At 44.0% G+C, this 17,996-nt stretch overlaps 2 non-coding genes across 2 annotated transcripts; both read right to left on the bottom strand.

The window, feature by feature from the left end:
• Positions 1-6,871: 6,871 nt before the first annotated feature.
• On the bottom strand, positions 6,872-6,943 carry TRNAE-UUC (transfer RNA glutamic acid (anticodon UUC)). The gene has a single exon. It is a non-coding gene; the product is annotated as a tRNA-Glu (tRNA).
• An 8,810-nt stretch (positions 6,944-15,753) lies between these two features.
• On the bottom strand, positions 15,754-15,825 carry TRNAE-UUC (transfer RNA glutamic acid (anticodon UUC)). Its single transcript has one exon. It is a non-coding gene; the product is annotated as a tRNA-Glu (tRNA).
• Between the last annotated feature and the right edge of the window lie 2,171 nt (positions 15,826-17,996).

The raw sequence follows: 17,996 nt of genomic DNA, 5'->3' as shown, positions 1-17,996 counted from the left end.
CTAGATTCAGAGTCCAGAGTGCTAATCATTACACGATGGAACCAACGTCCACGATCCTCAACCCTAGGAGTCCTGAAGCAGTGTCAGTCGCCACCTACTGTCTATCGCTTGAATTCGTTCACACTGTAAATCAAACATGACAAATCCAACAGCACAACTAAAATGTGTATTTCACAAGTAATAACATAAAAACAGAAATATTCTTTTGCTGATGCAGAAACAAAGAAAACGTCTCGTCTGATGCTTTGAAATCTCCATTTAGTATGGCCCCTTAACTAACCACCAAGAGTCTTTGCACGGCTGGGAACCTTCGTAAAAGGGTCAGTGGGTCACTGTGAATGCAGCAGATCTTCACCCCTGTATTTCTTACAAAGAAGCAATGTTTTATTCCAGGTACAGGAGGCATCTCTGGTGTCTGATACTACCGGTAGTGTTCAGCCTACCCTCTCTGAGAGAGCAGCAGTGAGGGTACAAAGCACACTGGTTGCAAAATGTGGACACTGCAAACAACAGTTGCAATATCACAGATGATATAAAACCCATAAAGTACTCAAGTCTTATACTAGAAACAACACAGCAGGGGAATCATGTCATAAAACAAATGATGAACCCACAATATGGACGGGGCAGGTAATAAATTGCGAATTTCCCATGGTGGGACCACAGTCAATTGCTGCCTTCTTCTCTGTGCCCCGGTCTCTTTATATAATCTGTACTTTTTGTTGTGCAATAAAAGAAAAACAAGGAATAACCCTTCATAGTATTAATGTACAGGTCAAGGGCTGGGGAGAGAGGGCAGTAGATTTGGGGGTCGGTGTAAACCTCTGACAGCATTAGATGGAAGCAGAAGACAAAGCAAGTGACATTTATTAAGACTTTAGGTGCATTTAGGTTTATAGAAAAAAACTGAGAAAGATTAAAATGTCTGAGTAGTTAAAAAAAAAATATGGATTTCCCATACCAGGAGTCGAACCCGGGACACCTGGGTGAAAACCAGGAATCCTAAGCGCTAGACTATATGGGAACTGTGAACTTTTTATACAGCTTAGTGTATGTGAGGTGTCTCCCAAGGCCCACTGCATTCCGTACACTGAGAGTGATATTGTTCTTCTCAGTAGTACACAATCAATTGGGGTAAAAGACACCTCACTTCTGACAAAAGAGAAGGAATGACCAGAAGTCATCATTTCTGCCACAACCTGTCAGGTTTCATTATTTACAACCTTAGAGCTTCTACAGATACACAGAGCTCGGACACGGAGGACAGCAGCAGTCCCTGCATTCACTATTACTGACCCCTCCCCTTGAGCCAGACAAAGCCACGCCCCTCCCGTAGGACACTCCTGGGTTTCCTCACCAGACTGATGGCCCCACAGACCCCTCGCCAGTTATCTTCCAGCTGCTTCCTTGACGACACTCCCCTGCACCTGTCACAGGCTCCAGGCTGCCCTCCTGGGGCTCGAGTTATACTCCTTCTCTATCTACTAACAGCACCGACTCCAGTCCTGACACTGGATTGGTTCACACAGAGAAGAAACAGCTCAGAAGTAGTCTGGGTTGTTCCCAGGTACCTGCATCTTCACAGAGTGACTGCCAGGGGTCAGCACAGCCAAAGCACTCACAGCCCACAAGGCTACAAATCATCAATTGGATGTCAGCAGCCTTGTCAGAGGCGCAGAGACTAGTAATTCCACAATATTTTGGGACAGCAGAGGAAGAAGCAAGTGCTGAGCTGAAGTGGTCACTGCTGTTTTGTCACAACACCAGACATATGTTCTTAAAAGCATGTAAGCGCACATTCTTAGGAATTCTCGGTCGTCTTCTCCCTTTCTGACATTATACCAATTGTATACACCCGAATGGAGAAAATTTAAAATATAAGGTACTAGGAATATGCGCCAAAGGTAGGCAAATTAAACATTTCAAGTACAAATATTACCATATTTATTGATGTAAAATGTAAACAAGTTAGACTGAAAATATGTGTGTGTGTTTACAAAGGATGTCTAAAGTGTATGCTGTGAGGTCAGGTTGCAGTTCACTACTTGCACTTATGCCTTTCACAAGTGTGAGTACCCAGTTACACTAATGTCTGCTCTGACTTGTTATTCTGAGAGTCATGTGCTAAAGGGGGGCTTCCACCCTAGTTTGAGGGACCAGAGTACGAATGCCCCAGGGCACAGGAAGTACACAGTCCTCATTGATACAACTGTGGCCCAGTAACTTCTGACTGCCCTTTGGCCCCACAGACTGGCACATATATGTCATCAGACTATAGCACCGTGGTACATATGCACACATGTGCATGTACACGTCAGCCAGTTTTTTATTCATTTATGTGCTAATACTGTTCAGCATCAGGATGTGATGTCGAAGGAGACTGGTGGAGAGCGCCGAAGTCTCTGGTATTTCAAGACAAAACTAGAGACCTTTTCACACTCATATACTGCTCCAGGCAGATCTTCCACTGCAAATGCAAGTTATGTGTGTCCAGCTGAAAACTGTTTATTTTTGGGTACTTGCTTTAGTCAAAGGTTACCATTTGCAACTCACAAAAAAAAAGCAAAGGGCAATTTCATACATTAACACTTTGGTAAAGTCGTTCTTTCACACCGTACATTTCCGTAAGTTTCTCTCTCCTTGTAAGTTATCCGGTGTGAAGGGCAAGTGGAGTCAGGTCCACACTGTGCATCTTACAGTTGTGTAGCCAGAGTAGAGAGGTGTCCACACAGACACAGGACGTAGACAACACCTGTGTGTAGCATCAAGTGTCCCAGCAACGCCTATAGAATAATGTATAGATGCCCCCAAACCGCAGAAACCACGAGGAGAATGAAAAGAGGAAGAGACGGGTTATGTCAGAGATACAAATGGTTTCCTGCTCAAGACCTGCAATAAATTAAAACAAAAGTATTATTACAAACATCCCAGGTCCTACCGATATTGGAACTCAGATTGCTGGATTCAGAGTCCAGAGTGCTAATCATTACACGATGGAACCAACGTCCACGATCCTCAACCCTAGGAGTCCTGAAGCAGTGTCAGTCGCCACCTACTGTCTATCGCTTGAATTCGTTCACACTGTAAATCAAACATGACAAATCCAACAGCACAACTAAAATGTGTATTTTACAAGTAATAACATAAAAACAGAAATATACTTTTGCTGATGCAGAAACAAAGAAAATGTCTCGTCTGATGCTTCGAAATCTCCATTTAGCATGGCCCCTTAACTAACCACCAAGAGTCTTTGCACGGCTGGGAACCTTTGTAAAAGGGTCAGTGGGTCACTGTGAATGCAGCAGGTCTTCACCCCTGTATTTCTTACAAAGAAGCAGAGTTTTATTCCAGGTACAGGAGGCATCTCTGGTGTCTGATACTACCGGTAGTGTTCAGCCTACCCTCTCTGAGAGAGCAGCAGTCAGGGTACAAAGCACACTGGTTGCAAAATGTGGACACTGCAAACAACAGCTGCAATATCACAGATGATATAAAACACATAAAGTACTCAAGTCTTATACTAGAAACAACACAGCAGGGGAATCATGTCATAAAACAAATGATGAACCCACAGTATGGACGGGGCAGGTAATAAAATGCGAATTTCCCATGGTGGGACCACAGTCAATTGCTGCCTTCTTCTCTGTGCCCCGGTCTCTTTATATAATCTGTACTTTTTGTTGTGCAATAAAAGAAAAACAAGGAATAACCCTTCATAGTATTAATGTACAGGTCAAGGGCTGGGGAGAGAGGGCAGTAGATTTGGGGGTCGGTGTAAACCTCTGACGGCATTAGATGGAAGCAGAAGACAAAGCAAGTGACATTTATTAAGACTTTAGGTGCATTTAGGTTTATAGAAAAAAACTGAGAAAGATTAAAATGTCTGAGTAGTGAAAAAAAAAATATGGATTTCCCATACCAGGAGTCGAACCCGGGACACCTGGGTGAAAACCAGGAATCCTAAGCGCTAGACTATATGGGAACTGTGAACTTTTTATACAGCTTAGTGTATGTGAGGTGTCTCCCAAGGCCCACTGCATTCCGTACACTGAGAGTGATATTGTTCTTCTCAGTAGTACACAATCAATTGGGGTAAAAGACACCTCACTTCTGACAAAAGAGAAGGAATGACCAGAAGTCATAATTTCTGCCACAACCTGTCAGGTCTCATTATTTACAACCTTAGAGCTTCTACACATACACAGAGCCCCGGACACGGAGGACAGCAGCAGTCCCTGCATTCACTATTACTGACCCCTCCCCTTGAGCCAGACAAAGCCACGCCCCTCCCGTAGGACACTCCTGGGTTTCCTCACCAGACTGATGGCCCCACAGACCCCTCGCCAGTTATCTTCCAGCTGCTTCCTTGACGACACTCCCCTGCACCTGTCACAGGCTCCAGGCTGCCCTCCTGGGGCTCGAGTTATACTCCTTCTCTATCTACTAACAGCACCGACTCCAGTCCTGACACTGGATTGGTTCACACAGAGAAGAAACAGCTCAGAAGTAGTCTGGGTTGTTCCCAGGTACCTGCATCTTCACAGAGTGACTGCCAGGGGGCAGCACAGCCAAAGCACTCACAGCCCACAAGGCTACAAATCATCAATTGGATGTCAGCAGCCTTGTCAGAGGCGCAGAGACTAGTAATTCCACAATATTTTGGGACAGCAGAGGAAGAAGCAAGTGCTGAGCTGAAGTGGTCACTGCTGTTTTGTCACAACACCAGACATATGTTCTTAAAAGCATGTAAGCGCACATTCTTAGGCATTCTCGGTCATCTTCTCCCTTTCTGACATTATACCAATTGTATACACCCGAATGGAGAAAAGTTAAAATATAAGGTACTAGGAATATGCGCCAAAGGTAGGCAAATTAAACATTTCAAGTACAAATATTACCATATTTATTGATGTAAAATGTAAACAAGTTAGACTGAAAATATGTGTGTGTGTTTACAAAGGATGTCTAAAGTGTATGCTGTGAGGTCAGGTTGCAGTTCACTACTTGCACTTGTGCCTTTCACAAGTGTGAGTACCCAGTTACACTAATGTCTGCTCTGACTTATTATTCTGAGAGTCATGTGCTAAAGGGGGGCTTCCACCCTAGTTTGAGGGACCAGAGTACGAATGCCCCAGGGCACAGGAAGTACACAGTCCTCATTGATACAACTGTGGCCCAGTAACTTCTGACTGCCCGTTGACCTCACAGACTGGCACATATATGTCATCAGACTATAGCACCGTGGTACATATGCACACATGTGCATGTACACGTCAGCCAGTTTTTTATTCTTTTATGTGCTAATACTGTTCAGCATCAGGATGTGATGTCGAAGGAGACTGGTGGAGAGCGCCGAAGCCTCTGGTATTTCAAGACAAAACTAGAGACCTTTTCACACTCATATACTGCTCCAGGCAGATCTTTTACTGCAAATGCAAGTTATATGAGTCCAGCTGAAAACTGTTTATTTTTGGGTACTTGCTTTAGTCAAAGGTTACCATTTGCAACTCACAAAAAAAAAGCAAAGGGCAATTTCATACATTAACACTTTGGTAAAGTCGTTCTTTCACACCGTACATTTCCGTAAGTTTCTCTCTCCTTGTAAGTTATCCGGTGTGAAGGCCAAGTGGAGTCAGGTCCACACTGTGCATCTTACAGTTGTGTAGCCAGAGTAGAGAGGTGTCCACACAGACACAGGACGTAGACAACACCTGTGTGTAGCATCAAGTGTCCCCATCAACGCCTATAGAATAATGTATAGATGCCCCCAAACCGCAGAAACCACGAGGGGAATGAAAAGAGGAAGAGACGGGTTATGTCAGAGATACAAATGGTTTCCTGCTCAAGACCTGCAATAAATTAAAACAAAAGTATTATTACAAACATTCCAGGTCCTACCGATATTGGAACTCAGATTGCTGGATTCAGAGTCCACAGTGCTAATCATTACACGATGGAACCAACGTCCACGATCCTCAACCCTAGGAGTCCTGAAGCAGTGTCAGTCACCACCTACTGTCTATCGCTTGAATTTGTTCACACTGTAAATCAAACATGACAAATCCAACAGCACAACTAAAATGTGTATTTCACAAGTAATAACATAAAAACAGAAATATACTTTTGCTGATGCAGAAACAAAGAAAACGTCTCGTCTGATGCTTCGAAATCTCCATTTAGCATGGCCCCTTAACTAACCACCAAGAGTCTTTGCACGGCTGGGAACCTTTGTAAAAGGGTCAGTGGGTCACTGTGAATGCAGCAGATCTTCACCCCTGTATTTCTTACAAACAAGCAGAGTTTTATTCCAGGTACAGGAGGCATCTCTGGTGTCTGATACTACCAGTAGTGTTCAGCCTACCCTCTCTGAGAGAGCAGCAGTGAGGGTACAAAGCACACTGGTTGCAAAATGTGGACACTGCAAACAACAGCTGCAATATCACAGATGATATAAAACACATAAAGTACTCAAGTCTTATACTAGAAACAACACAGCAGGGGAATCATGTCATAAAACAAATGATGAACCCACAGTATGGACGGGGCAGGTAATAAAATGCGAATTTCCCATGGTGGGACCACAGTCAATTGCTGCCTTCTTCTCTGTGCCCCGGTCTCTTTATATAATCTGTACTTTTTGTTGTGCAATAAAAGAAAAACAAGGAATAACCCTTCATAGTATTAATGTACAGGTCAAGGGCTGGGGAGAGAGGGCAGTAGATTTGGGGGTCGGTGTAAACCTCTGACGGCATTAGATGGAAGCAGAAGACAAAGCAAGTGACATTTATTAAGACTTTAGGTGCATTTAGGTTTATAGAAAAAAACTGAGAAAGATTAAAATGTCTGAGTAGTGAAAAAAAAAAATAAGGATTTCCCATACCGGGAGTCGAACCCGGGCCGCCTGGGTGAAAACCAGGAATCCTAACCGCTAGACAATATGGGAACTGTGAACTTTTTATACAGCTTAGTGTATTTGAGGTGTCTCCCAAGGTCACACTGCATTCCGTACACTGAGAGTTATATTGTTCTTCTCAGTAGTACTCAATCAATTGGGGTAACAGACACTTCACTTCTGACAAAAGAGAAGGAATGACCAGAAGTCATCATTTCTGCCACAACCTGTCAGGTCTCATTATTTACAACCTTAGAGCTTCTACACATACACAGAGCCCAGGACACGGAGGACAGCAGCAGTCCCTGCATTCACTATTACTAACCCCTCCCCTTGAGCCAGACAAAGCCACGTCCCTCCCGTAGGACACTCCTGGGTTTCCTCACCAGACTGATGGCCCCACAGACCCCTCTCCAGTTATCTTCCAGCTGCTTCCTTGACGACACTCCCCTGCACCTGTCACAGGCTCCAGGCTGCCCTCCTGGGGCTCGAGTTATACTCCTTCTCTATCTACTAACAGCACCGACTCCAGTCCTGACACTGGATTGGTTCACACAGAGAAGAAACAGCTCAGAAGTAGTCTGGGTTGTTCCCAGGTACCTGCATCTTCACAGAGTGACTGCCAAGGGGCAGCACAGCCAAAGCACTCACAGCCCACAAGGCTACAAATCATCAATTGGATGTCAGCAGCCTTGTCAGAGGCGCAGAGACTAGTAATTCCACAATATTTTGGGACAGCAGAGGAAGAAGCAAGTGCTGAGCTGAAGTGGTCACTGCTGTTTTGTCACAGCACCAGACATATGTTCTTAAAAGCAGGTAAGCGCACATTCTTAGGAATTCTCGGTCGTCTTCTCCCTTTCTGACATTATACCAATTGTATACACCCGAATGGAGAAAAGTTAAAATATAAGGTACTAGGAATATGCGCCAAAGGTTGGCAAATTAAACATTTCAAGTACAAATATTACCATATTTATTGATGTAAAATGTAAACAAGTTAGACTGAAAATATGTGTGTGTGTTTACAAAGGATGTCTAGAGTGTATGCTGTGAGGTCAGGTTGCAGTTCACTACTTGCACTTGTGCCTTTCACAAGTGTGAGTACCCAGTTACACTAATGTCTGCTCTGACTTGTTATTCTGAGAGTCATGTGCTAAAGGGGGGCTTCCACCCTAGTTTGAGGGACCAGAGTACGAATGCCCCAGGGCACAGGAAGTACACAGTCCTCATTGATACAACTGTGGCCCAGTAACTTCTGACTGCCCTTTGACCCCACAGACTGGCACATATATGTCATCAGACTATAGCACCGTGGTACATATGCACACATGTGCATGTACACGTCAGCCAGTTTTTTATTCATTTATCTGCTAATACTGTTCAGCATCAGGATGTGATGTCGAAGGAGACTGGTGGAGAGCGCCGAAGTCTCTGGTATTTCAAGACAAAACTAGAGACCTTTTCACACTCATATACTGCTCCAGGCAGATCTTCCACTGCAAATGCAAGTTATATGAGTCCAGCTGAAAACTGTTTATTTTTGGGTACTTGCTTTAGTCAAAGGTTACCATTTGCAACTCACAAAAAAAAAGCAAAGGGCAATTTCATACATTAACACTTTGGTAAAGTCGTTCTTTCACACCGTACATTTCCGTAAGTTTCTCTCTCCTTGTAAGTTATGCGGTGTGAAGGCCAAGTGGAGGCAGGTCCACACTGTGCATCTTACAGTAGTGTAGCCAGAGTAGAGAGGTGTCCACACAGACACAGGACGTAGACAACACCTGTGTGTAGCATCAAGTGTCCCCATCAACGCCTATAGAATAATGTATAGATGCCCCCAAACCGCAGAAACCACGAGGGGAATGAAAAGAGGAAGAGACGGGTTATGTCAGAGATACAAATGGTTTCCTGCTCAAGACCTGCAATAAATTAAAACAAAAGTATTATTACAAACATTCCAGGTCCTACCGATATTGGAACTCAGATTGCTAGATTCAGAGTCCAGAGTGCTAATCATTACACGATGGAACCAACGTCCACGATCCTCAACCCTAGGAGTCCTGAAGCAGTGTCAGTCGCAACCTACTGTCTATCGCTTGAATTCGTTCACACTGTAAATCAAACTTGACAAATCCAACAGCACAACTAAAATGTGTATTTCACAAGTAATAACATAAAAACAGAAATATACTTTTGCTGATGCAGAAACAAAGAAAACGTCTCGTCTGATGCTTTGAAATCTCCATTTAGTATGGCCCCTTAACTAACCACCAAGAGTCTTTGCACGGCTGGGAACCTTCGTAAAAGGGTCAGTGGGTCACTGTGAATGCAGCAGATCTTCACCCCTGTATTTCTTACAAAGAAGCAATGTTTTATTCCAGGTACAGGAGGCATCTCTGGTGTCTGATACTACCGGTAGTGTTCAGCCTACCCTCTCTGAGAGAGCAGCAGTGAGGGTACAAAGCACACTGGTTGCAAAATGTGGACACTGCAAACAACAGTTGCAATATCACAGATGATATAAAACCCATAAAGTACTCAAGTCTTATACTAGAAACAACACAGCAGGGGAATCATGTCATAAAACAAATGATGAACCCACAATATGGACGGGGCAGGTAATAAATTGCGAATTTCCCATGGTGGGACCACAGTCAATTGCTGCCTTCTTCTCTGTGCCCCGGTCTCTTTATATAATCTGTACTTTTTGTTGTGCAATAAAAGAAAAACAAGGAATAACCCTTCATAGTATTAATGTACAGGTCAAGGGCTGGGGAGAGAGGGCAGTAGATTTGGGGGTCGGTGTAAACCTCTGACGGCATTAGATGGAAGCAGAAGACAAAGCAAGTGACATTTATTAAGACTTTAGGTGCATTTAGGTTTATAGAAAAAAACTGAGAAAGATTAAAATGTCTGAGTAGTGAAAAAAAAAATATGGATTTCCCATACCAGGAGTCGAACCCGGGACACCTGGGTGAAAACCAGGAATCCTAAGCTCTAGACTATATGGGAACTGTGAACTTTTTATACAGCTTAGTGTATGTGAGGTGTCTCCCAAGGCCCACTGCATTCCGTACACTGAGAGAGATATTGTTCTTCTCAGTAGTACACAATCAATTGGGGTAAAAGACACCTCACTTCTGACAAAAGAGAAGGAATGACCAGAAGTCATCATTTCTGCCACAACCTGTCAGGTCTCATTATTTACAACCTTAGAGCTTCTACACATACACAGAGCCCCGGACACGGAGGACAGCAGCAGTCCCTGCATTCACTATTACTGACCCCTCCCCTTGAGCCAGACAAAGCCACGCCCCTCCCGTAGGACACTCCTGGGTTTCCTCACCAGACTGATGGCCCCACAGACCCCTCGCCAGTTATCTTCCAGCTGCTTCCTTGACGACACTCCCCTGCACCTGTCACAGGCTCCAGGCTGCCCTCCTGGGGCTCGAGTTATACTCCTTCTCTATCTACTAACAGCACCGACTCCAGTCCTGACACTGGATTGGTTCACACAGAGAAGAAACAGCTCAGAAGTAGTCTGGGTTGTTCCCAGGTACCTGCATCTTCACAGAGTGACTGCCAGGGGGCAGCACAGCCAAAGCACTCACAGCCCACAAGGCTACAAATCATCAATTGGATGTCAGCAGCCTTGTCAGAGGCGCAGAGACTAGTAATTCCACAATATTTTGGGACAGCAGAGGAAGAAGCAAGTGCTGAGCTGAAGTGGTCACTGCTGTTTTGTCACAACACCAGACATATGTTCTTAAAAGCATGTAAGCGCACATTCTTAGGAATTCTCGGTCGTCTTCTCCCTTTCTGACATTATACCAATTGTATACACCCGAATGGAGAAAATTTAAAATATAAGGTACTAGGAATATGCGCCAAAGGTAGGCAAATTAAACATTTCAAGTACAAATATTACCATATTTATTGATGTAAAATGTAAACAAGTTAGACTGAAAATATGTGTGTGTGTTTACAAAGGATGTCTAAAGTGTATGCTGTGAGGTCAGGTTGCAGTTCACTACTTGCACTTGTGCCTTTCACAAGTGTGAGTACCCAGTTACACTAATGTCTGCTCTGACTTGTTATTCTGAGAGTCATGTGCTAAAGGGGGGCTTCCACCCTAGTTTGAGGGACCAGAGTACGAATGCCCCAGGGCACAGGAAGTACACAGTCCTCATTGATACAACTGTGGCCCAGTAACTTCTGACTGCCCTTTGGCCCCACAGACTGGCACATATATGTCATCAGACTATAGCACCGTGGTACATATGCACACATGTGCATGTACACGTCAGCCAGTTTTTTATTCATTTATGTGCTAATACTGTTCAGCATCAGGATGTGATGTCGAAGGAGACTGGTGGAGAGCGCCGAAGTCTCTGGTATTTCAAGACAAAACTAGAGACCTTTTCACACTCATATACTGCTCCAGGCAGATCTTCCACTGCAAATGCAAGTTATGTGTGTCCAGCTGAAAACTGTTTATTTTTGGGTACTTGCTTTAGTCAAAGGTTACCATTTGCAACTCACAAAAAAAAAGCAAAGGGCAATTTCATACATTAACACTTTGGTAAAGTCGTTCTTTCACACCGTACATTTCCGTAAGTTTCTCTCTCCTTGTAAGTTATCCGGTGTGAAGGGCAAGTGGAGTCAGGTCCACACTGTGCATCTTACAGTTGTGTAGCCAGAGTAGAGAGGTGTCCACACAGACACAGGACGTAGACAACACCTGTGTGTAGCATCAAGTGTCCCAGCAACGCCTATAGAATAATGTATAGATGCCCCCAAACCGCAGAAACCACGAGGAGAATGAAAAGAGGAAGAGACGGGTTATGTCAGAGATACAAATGGTTTCCTGCTCAAGACCTGCAATAAATTAAAACAAAAGTATTATTACAAACATCCCAGGTCCTACCGATATTGGAACTCAGATTGCTGGATTCAGAGTCCAGAGTGCTAATCATTACACGATGGAACCAACGTCCACGATCCTCAACCCTAGGAGTCCTGAAGCAGTGTCAGTCGCCACCTACTGTCTATCGCTTGAATTCGTTCACACTGTAAATCAAACATGACAAATCCAACAGCACAACTAAAATGTGTATTTCACAAGTAATAACATAAAAACAGAAATATACATTTGCTGATGCAGAAACAAAGAAAACGTCTTGTCTGATGCTTCGAAATCTCCATTTAGCATGGCCCCTTAACTAACCACCAAGAGTCTTTGCACGGCTGGGAACCTTTGTAAAAGGGTCAGTGGGTCACTGTGAATGCAGCAGGTCTTCACACCTGTATTTCTTACAAAGAAGCAGAGTTTTATTCCAGGTACAGGAGGCATCTCTGGTGTCTGATACTACCGGTAGTGTTCAGCCTACCCTCTCTGAGAGAGCAGCAGTCAGGGTACAAAGCACACTGGTTGCAAAATGTGGACACTGCAAACAACAGCTGCAATATCACAGATGATATAAAACACATAAAGTACTCAAGTCTTATACTAGAAACAACACAGCAGGGGAATCATGTCATAAAACAAATGATGAACCCACAGTATGGACGGGGCAGGTAATAAAATGCGAATTTCCCATGGTGGGACCACAGTCAATTGCTGCCTTCTTCTCTGTGCCCCGGTCTCTTTATATAATCTGTACTTTTTGTTGTGCAATAAAAGAAAAACAAGGAATAACCCTTCATAGTATTAATGTACAGGTCAAGGGCTGGGGAGAGAGGGCAGTAGATTTGGGGGTCGGTGTAAACCTCTGACGGCATTAGATGGAAGCAGAAGACAAAGCAAGTGACATTTATTAAGACTTTAGGTGCATTTAGGTTTATAGAAAAAAACTGAGAAAGATTAAAATGTCTGAGTAGTGAAAAAAAAAAACTTGGATTTCCCATACCAGGAGTCGAACCCCGGCCGTCTGGGTGAAAACCAGGAATCCTAACCGCTGGACCATATGGGAACTGTGAACTTTTTGTACAGCTTAGTGTATGTGAGGTGTCTCCCAAGGTCACACTGCATTCCGTACACTGACAGTTATATTGTTCTTCTCAGTAGTACACAATCAATTGGGGTAACAGACACCTCACTTCTGACAAAAGAGAAGGAATGACCAGAAGTCATCATTTCTGCCACAACCTGTCAGGTCTCATTATTTACAACCTTAGAGCTTCTACACATACACAGAGCCCAGGACACGGAGGACAGCAGCAGTCCCTGCATTCATTATTACTAACCCCTCCCCTTGAGCCAGACAAAGCCACGCCCCTCCCGTAGGACACTCCTGGGTTTCCTCACCAGACTGATGACCCCACAGACCCCTCTCCAGTTATCTTCCAGCTGCTTCCTTGACGACACTCCCCTGCACCTGTCACAGGCTCCAGGATGCCCTCCTGGGGCTCGAGTTATACTCCTTCTCTATCTACTAACAGCACCGACTCCAGTCCTGACACTGGATTGGTTCACACAGAGAAGAAACAGCTCAGAAGTAGTCTGGGTTGTTCCCAGGTACCTGCATCTTCACAGAATGACTGCCAGGGGGCAGCACAGCCAAAGCACTCACAGCCCACAAGGCTACAAATCATCAATTGGATGTCAGCAACCTTGTCAGAGGCGCAGAGACTAGTAATTCCACAATATTTTGGGACAGCAGAGGAAGAAGCAAGTGCTGAGCTGAAGTGGTCACTGCTGTTTTGTCACAACACCAGACATATGTTCTTAAAAGCATGTAAGCGCACATTCTTAGGCATTCTCGGTCATCTTCTCCCTTTCTGACATTATACCAATTGTATACACCCGAATGGAGAAAAGTTAAAATATAAGGTACTAGGAATATGCGCCAAAGGTAGGCAAATTAAACATTTCAAGTACAAATATTACCATATTTATTGAGGTAAAATGTAAACAAGTTAGACTGAAAATATGTGTGTGTGTTTACAAAGGATGTCTAAAGTGTATGCTGTGAGGTCAGGTTGCAGTTCACTACTTGCACTTGTGCCTTTCACAAGTGTGAGTACCCAGTTACACTAATGTCTGCTCTGACTTGTTATTCTGAGAGTCATGTGCTAAAGGGGGGCTTCCACCCTAGTTTGAGGGACCAGAGTACGAATGCCCCAGGGCACAGGAAGTACACAGTCCTCATTGATACAACTGTGGCCCAGTAACTTCTGACTGCCCGTTGACCTCACAGACTGGCACATATATGTCATCAGACTATAGCACCGTGGTACATATGCACACATGTGCATGTACACGTCAGCCAGTTTTTTATTCTTTTATGTGCTAATACTGTTCAGCATCAGGATGTGATGTCGAAGGAGACTGGTGGAGAGCGCCGAAGCCTCTGGTATTTCAAGACAAAACTAGAGACCTTTTCACACTCATATACTGCTCCAGGCAGATCTTTTACTGCAAATGCAAGTTATATGAGTCCAGCTGAAAACTGTTTATTTTTGGGTACTTGCTTTAGTCAAAGGTTACCATTTGCAACTCACAAAAAAAAAGCAAAGGGCAATTTCATACATTAACACTTTGGTAAAGTCGTTCTTTCACACCGTACATTTCCGTAAGTTTCTCTCTCCTTGTAAGTTATCCGGTGTGAAGGCCAAGTGGAGTCAGGTCCACACTGTGCATCTTACAGTTGTGTAGCCAGAGTAGAGAGGTGTCCACACAGACACAGGACGTAGACAACACCTGTGTGTAGCATCAAGTGTCCCCATCAACGCCTATAGAATAATGTATAGATGCCCCCAAACCGCAGAAACCACAAGGGGAATGAAAAGAGGAAGAGACGGGTTATGTCAGAGATACAAATGGTTTCCTGCTCAAGACCTGCAATAAATTAAAACAAAAGTATTATTACAAACATTCCAGGTCCTACCGATATTGGAACTCAGATTGCTGGATTCAGAGTCCACAGTGCTAATCATTACACGATGGAACCAACGTCCACGATCCTCAACCCTAGGAGTCCTGAAGCAGTGTCAGTCACCACCTACTGTCTATCGCTTGAATTTGTTCACACTGTAAATCAAACATGACAAATCCAACAGCACAACTAAAATGTGTATTTCACAAGTAATAACATAAAAACAGAAATATACTTTTGCTGATGCAGAAACAAAGAAAACGTCTCGTCTGATGCTTCGAAATCTCCATTTAGCATGGCCCCTTAACTAACCACCAAGAGTCTTTGCACGGCTGGGAACCTTTGTAAAAGGGTCAGTGGGTCACTGTGAATGCAGCAGATCTTCACCCCTGTATTTCTTACAAACAAGCAGAGTTTTATTCCAGGTACAGGAGGCATCTCTGGTGTCTGATACTACCAGTAGTGTTCAGCCTACCCTCTCTGAGAGAGCAGCAGTGAGGGTACAAAGCACACTGGTTGCAAAATGTGGACACTGCAAACAACAGCTGCAATATCACAGATGATATAAAACACATAAAGTACTCAAGTCTTATACTAGAAACAACACAGCAGGGGAATCATGTCATAAAACAAATGATGAACCCACAGTATGGACGGGGCAGGTAATAAAATGCGAATTTCCCATGGTGGGACCACAGTCAATTGCTGCCTTCTTCTCTGTGCCCCGGTCTCTTTATATAATCTGTACTTTTTGTTGTGCAATAAAAGAAAAACAAGGAATAACCCTTCATAGTATTAATGTACAGGTCAAGGGCTGGGGAGAGAGGGCAGTAGATTTGGGGGTCGGTGTAAACCTCTGACGGCATTAGATGGAAGCAGAAGACAAAGCAAGTGACATTTATTAAGACTTTAGGTGCATTTAGGTTTATAGAAAAAAACTGAGAAAGATTAAAATGTCTGAGTAGTGAAAAAAAAAATAAGGATTTCCCATACCGGGAGTCGAACCCGGGCCGCCTGGGTGAAAACCAGGAATCCTAACCGCTAGACAATATGGGAACTGTGAACTTTTTATACAGCTTAGTGTATTTGAGGTGTCTCCCAAGGTCACACTGCATTCCGTACACTGAGAGTTATATTGTTCTTCTCAGTAGTACACAATCAATTGGGGTAACAGACACTTCAATTCTGACAAAAGAGAAGGAATGACCAGAAGTCATCATTTCTGCCACAACCTGTCAGGTCTCATTATTTACAACCTTAGAGCTTCTACACATACACAGAGCCCAGGACACGGAGGACAGCAGCAGTCCCTGCATTCACTATTACTAACCCCTCCCCTTGAGCCAGACAAAGCCACGCCCCTCCCGTAGGACACTCCTGGGTTTCCTCACCAGACTGATGGCCCCACAGACCCCTCTCCAGTTATCTTCCAGCTGCTTCCTTGACGACACTCCCCTGCACCTGTCACAGGCTCCAGGCTGCCCTCCTGGGGCTCGAGTTATACTCCTTCTCTATCTACTAACAGCACCGACTCCAGTCCTGACACTGGATTGGTTCACACAGAGAAGAAACAGCTCAGAAGTAGTCTGGGTTGTTCCCAGGTACCTGCATCTTCACAGAGTGACTGCCAGGGGGCAGCACAGCCAAAGCACTCACAGCCCATTAGGCTACAAATCATCAATTGGATGTCAGCAGCCTTGTCAGAGGCACAGAGACTAGTAATTCCACAATATTTTGGGACAGCAGAGGAAGAAGCAAGTGCTGAGCTGAAGTGGTCACTGCTGTTTTGTCACAACACCAGACATATGTTCTTAAAAGCATGTAAGCGCACATTCTTAGGCATTCTCGGTCGTCTTCTCCCTTTCTGACATTATACCAATTGTATACACCCGAATGGAGAAAAGTTAAAATATAAGGTACTAGGAATATGCGCCAAAGGTATGCAAATTAAACATTTCAAGTACAAATATTACCATATTTATTGATGTAAAATGTAAACAAGTTAGACTGAAAATATCTGTGTGTGTTTACAAAGGATGTCTAAAGTGTATGCTGGGAGGTCAGGTTGCAGTTCACTACTTGCACTTGTGCCTTTCACAAGTGTGAGTACCCAGTTACACTAATGTCTTCTCTGACTTGTTATTCTGAGAGTCATGTACTAAAGGGGGGCTTCCACCCTAGTTTGAGGGACCAGAGTACGAATGCCCCAGGGCACAGAAAGTACACAGTCCTCATTGATACAACTGTGGCCCAGTAACTTCTGACTGCCCTTTGACCCCACAGACTGGCACATATATGTCATCAGACTATAGCACCGTGGTACATATGCACACATGTGCATGTACACGTCAGCCAGTTTTTTATTCATTTATGTACTAATACTGTTCAGCATCAGGATGTGATGTCGAAGGAGACTGGTAGAGAGCGCCGAAGTCTCTGGTATTTCAAGACAAAACTAGAGACCTTTTCACACTCATATACTGCTCCAGGCAGATCTTCCACTGCAAATGCAAGTTATATGAGTCCAGCTGAAAACTGTTTATTTTTGGGTACTTGCTTTAGTCAAAGGTTACCATTTGCAACTCACAAAAAAAAAGCAAAGGGCAATTTCATACATTAACACTTTGGTAAAGTCGTTCTTTCACACCGTACATTTCCGTAAGTTTCTCTCTCCTTGTAAGTTATCCGGTGTGAAGGCCAAGTGGAGTCAGGTCCACACTGTGCATCTTACAGTTGTGTAGCCAGAGTAGAGAGGTGTCCACACAGACACAGGACGTAAACAACACCTGTGTGTAGCATCAAGTGTCCCCAGCAACGCCTATAGAATAATGTATAGATGCCCCCAAACCGCAGAAACCACGAGGGGAATGAAAAGAGGAAGAGACGTGTTATGTCAGAGATACAAATGGTTTCCTGCTCAAGACCTGCAATAAATTAAAACAAAAGTATTATTACAAACATTCCAGGTCCTACCGATATTGGAACTCAGATTGCTGGATTCAGAGTCCAGAGTGCTAATCATTACACGATGGAACCAACGTCCACGATCCTCAACCCTAGGAGTCCTGAAGCAGTGTCAGTCGCCACCTACTGTCTATCGCTTGAATTCGTTCACACTGTAAATCAAACATGACAAATCCAACAGCACAACTAAAATGTGTATTTCACAAGTAATAACATAAAAACAGAAATATACTTTTGCTGATGCAGAAACAAAGAAAACGTCT

Source organism: Pleurodeles waltl, unplaced genomic scaffold (assembly GCF_031143425.1).
Source record: "Pleurodeles waltl isolate 20211129_DDA unplaced genomic scaffold, aPleWal1.hap1.20221129 scaffold_39, whole genome shotgun sequence".
Classification (NCBI taxonomy): domain Eukaryota; kingdom Metazoa; phylum Chordata; class Amphibia; order Caudata; family Salamandridae; genus Pleurodeles; species Pleurodeles waltl.
Note: the sequence above shows the minus strand (reverse complement) of the source record. Positions and strands in the feature narration are given on the sequence as shown.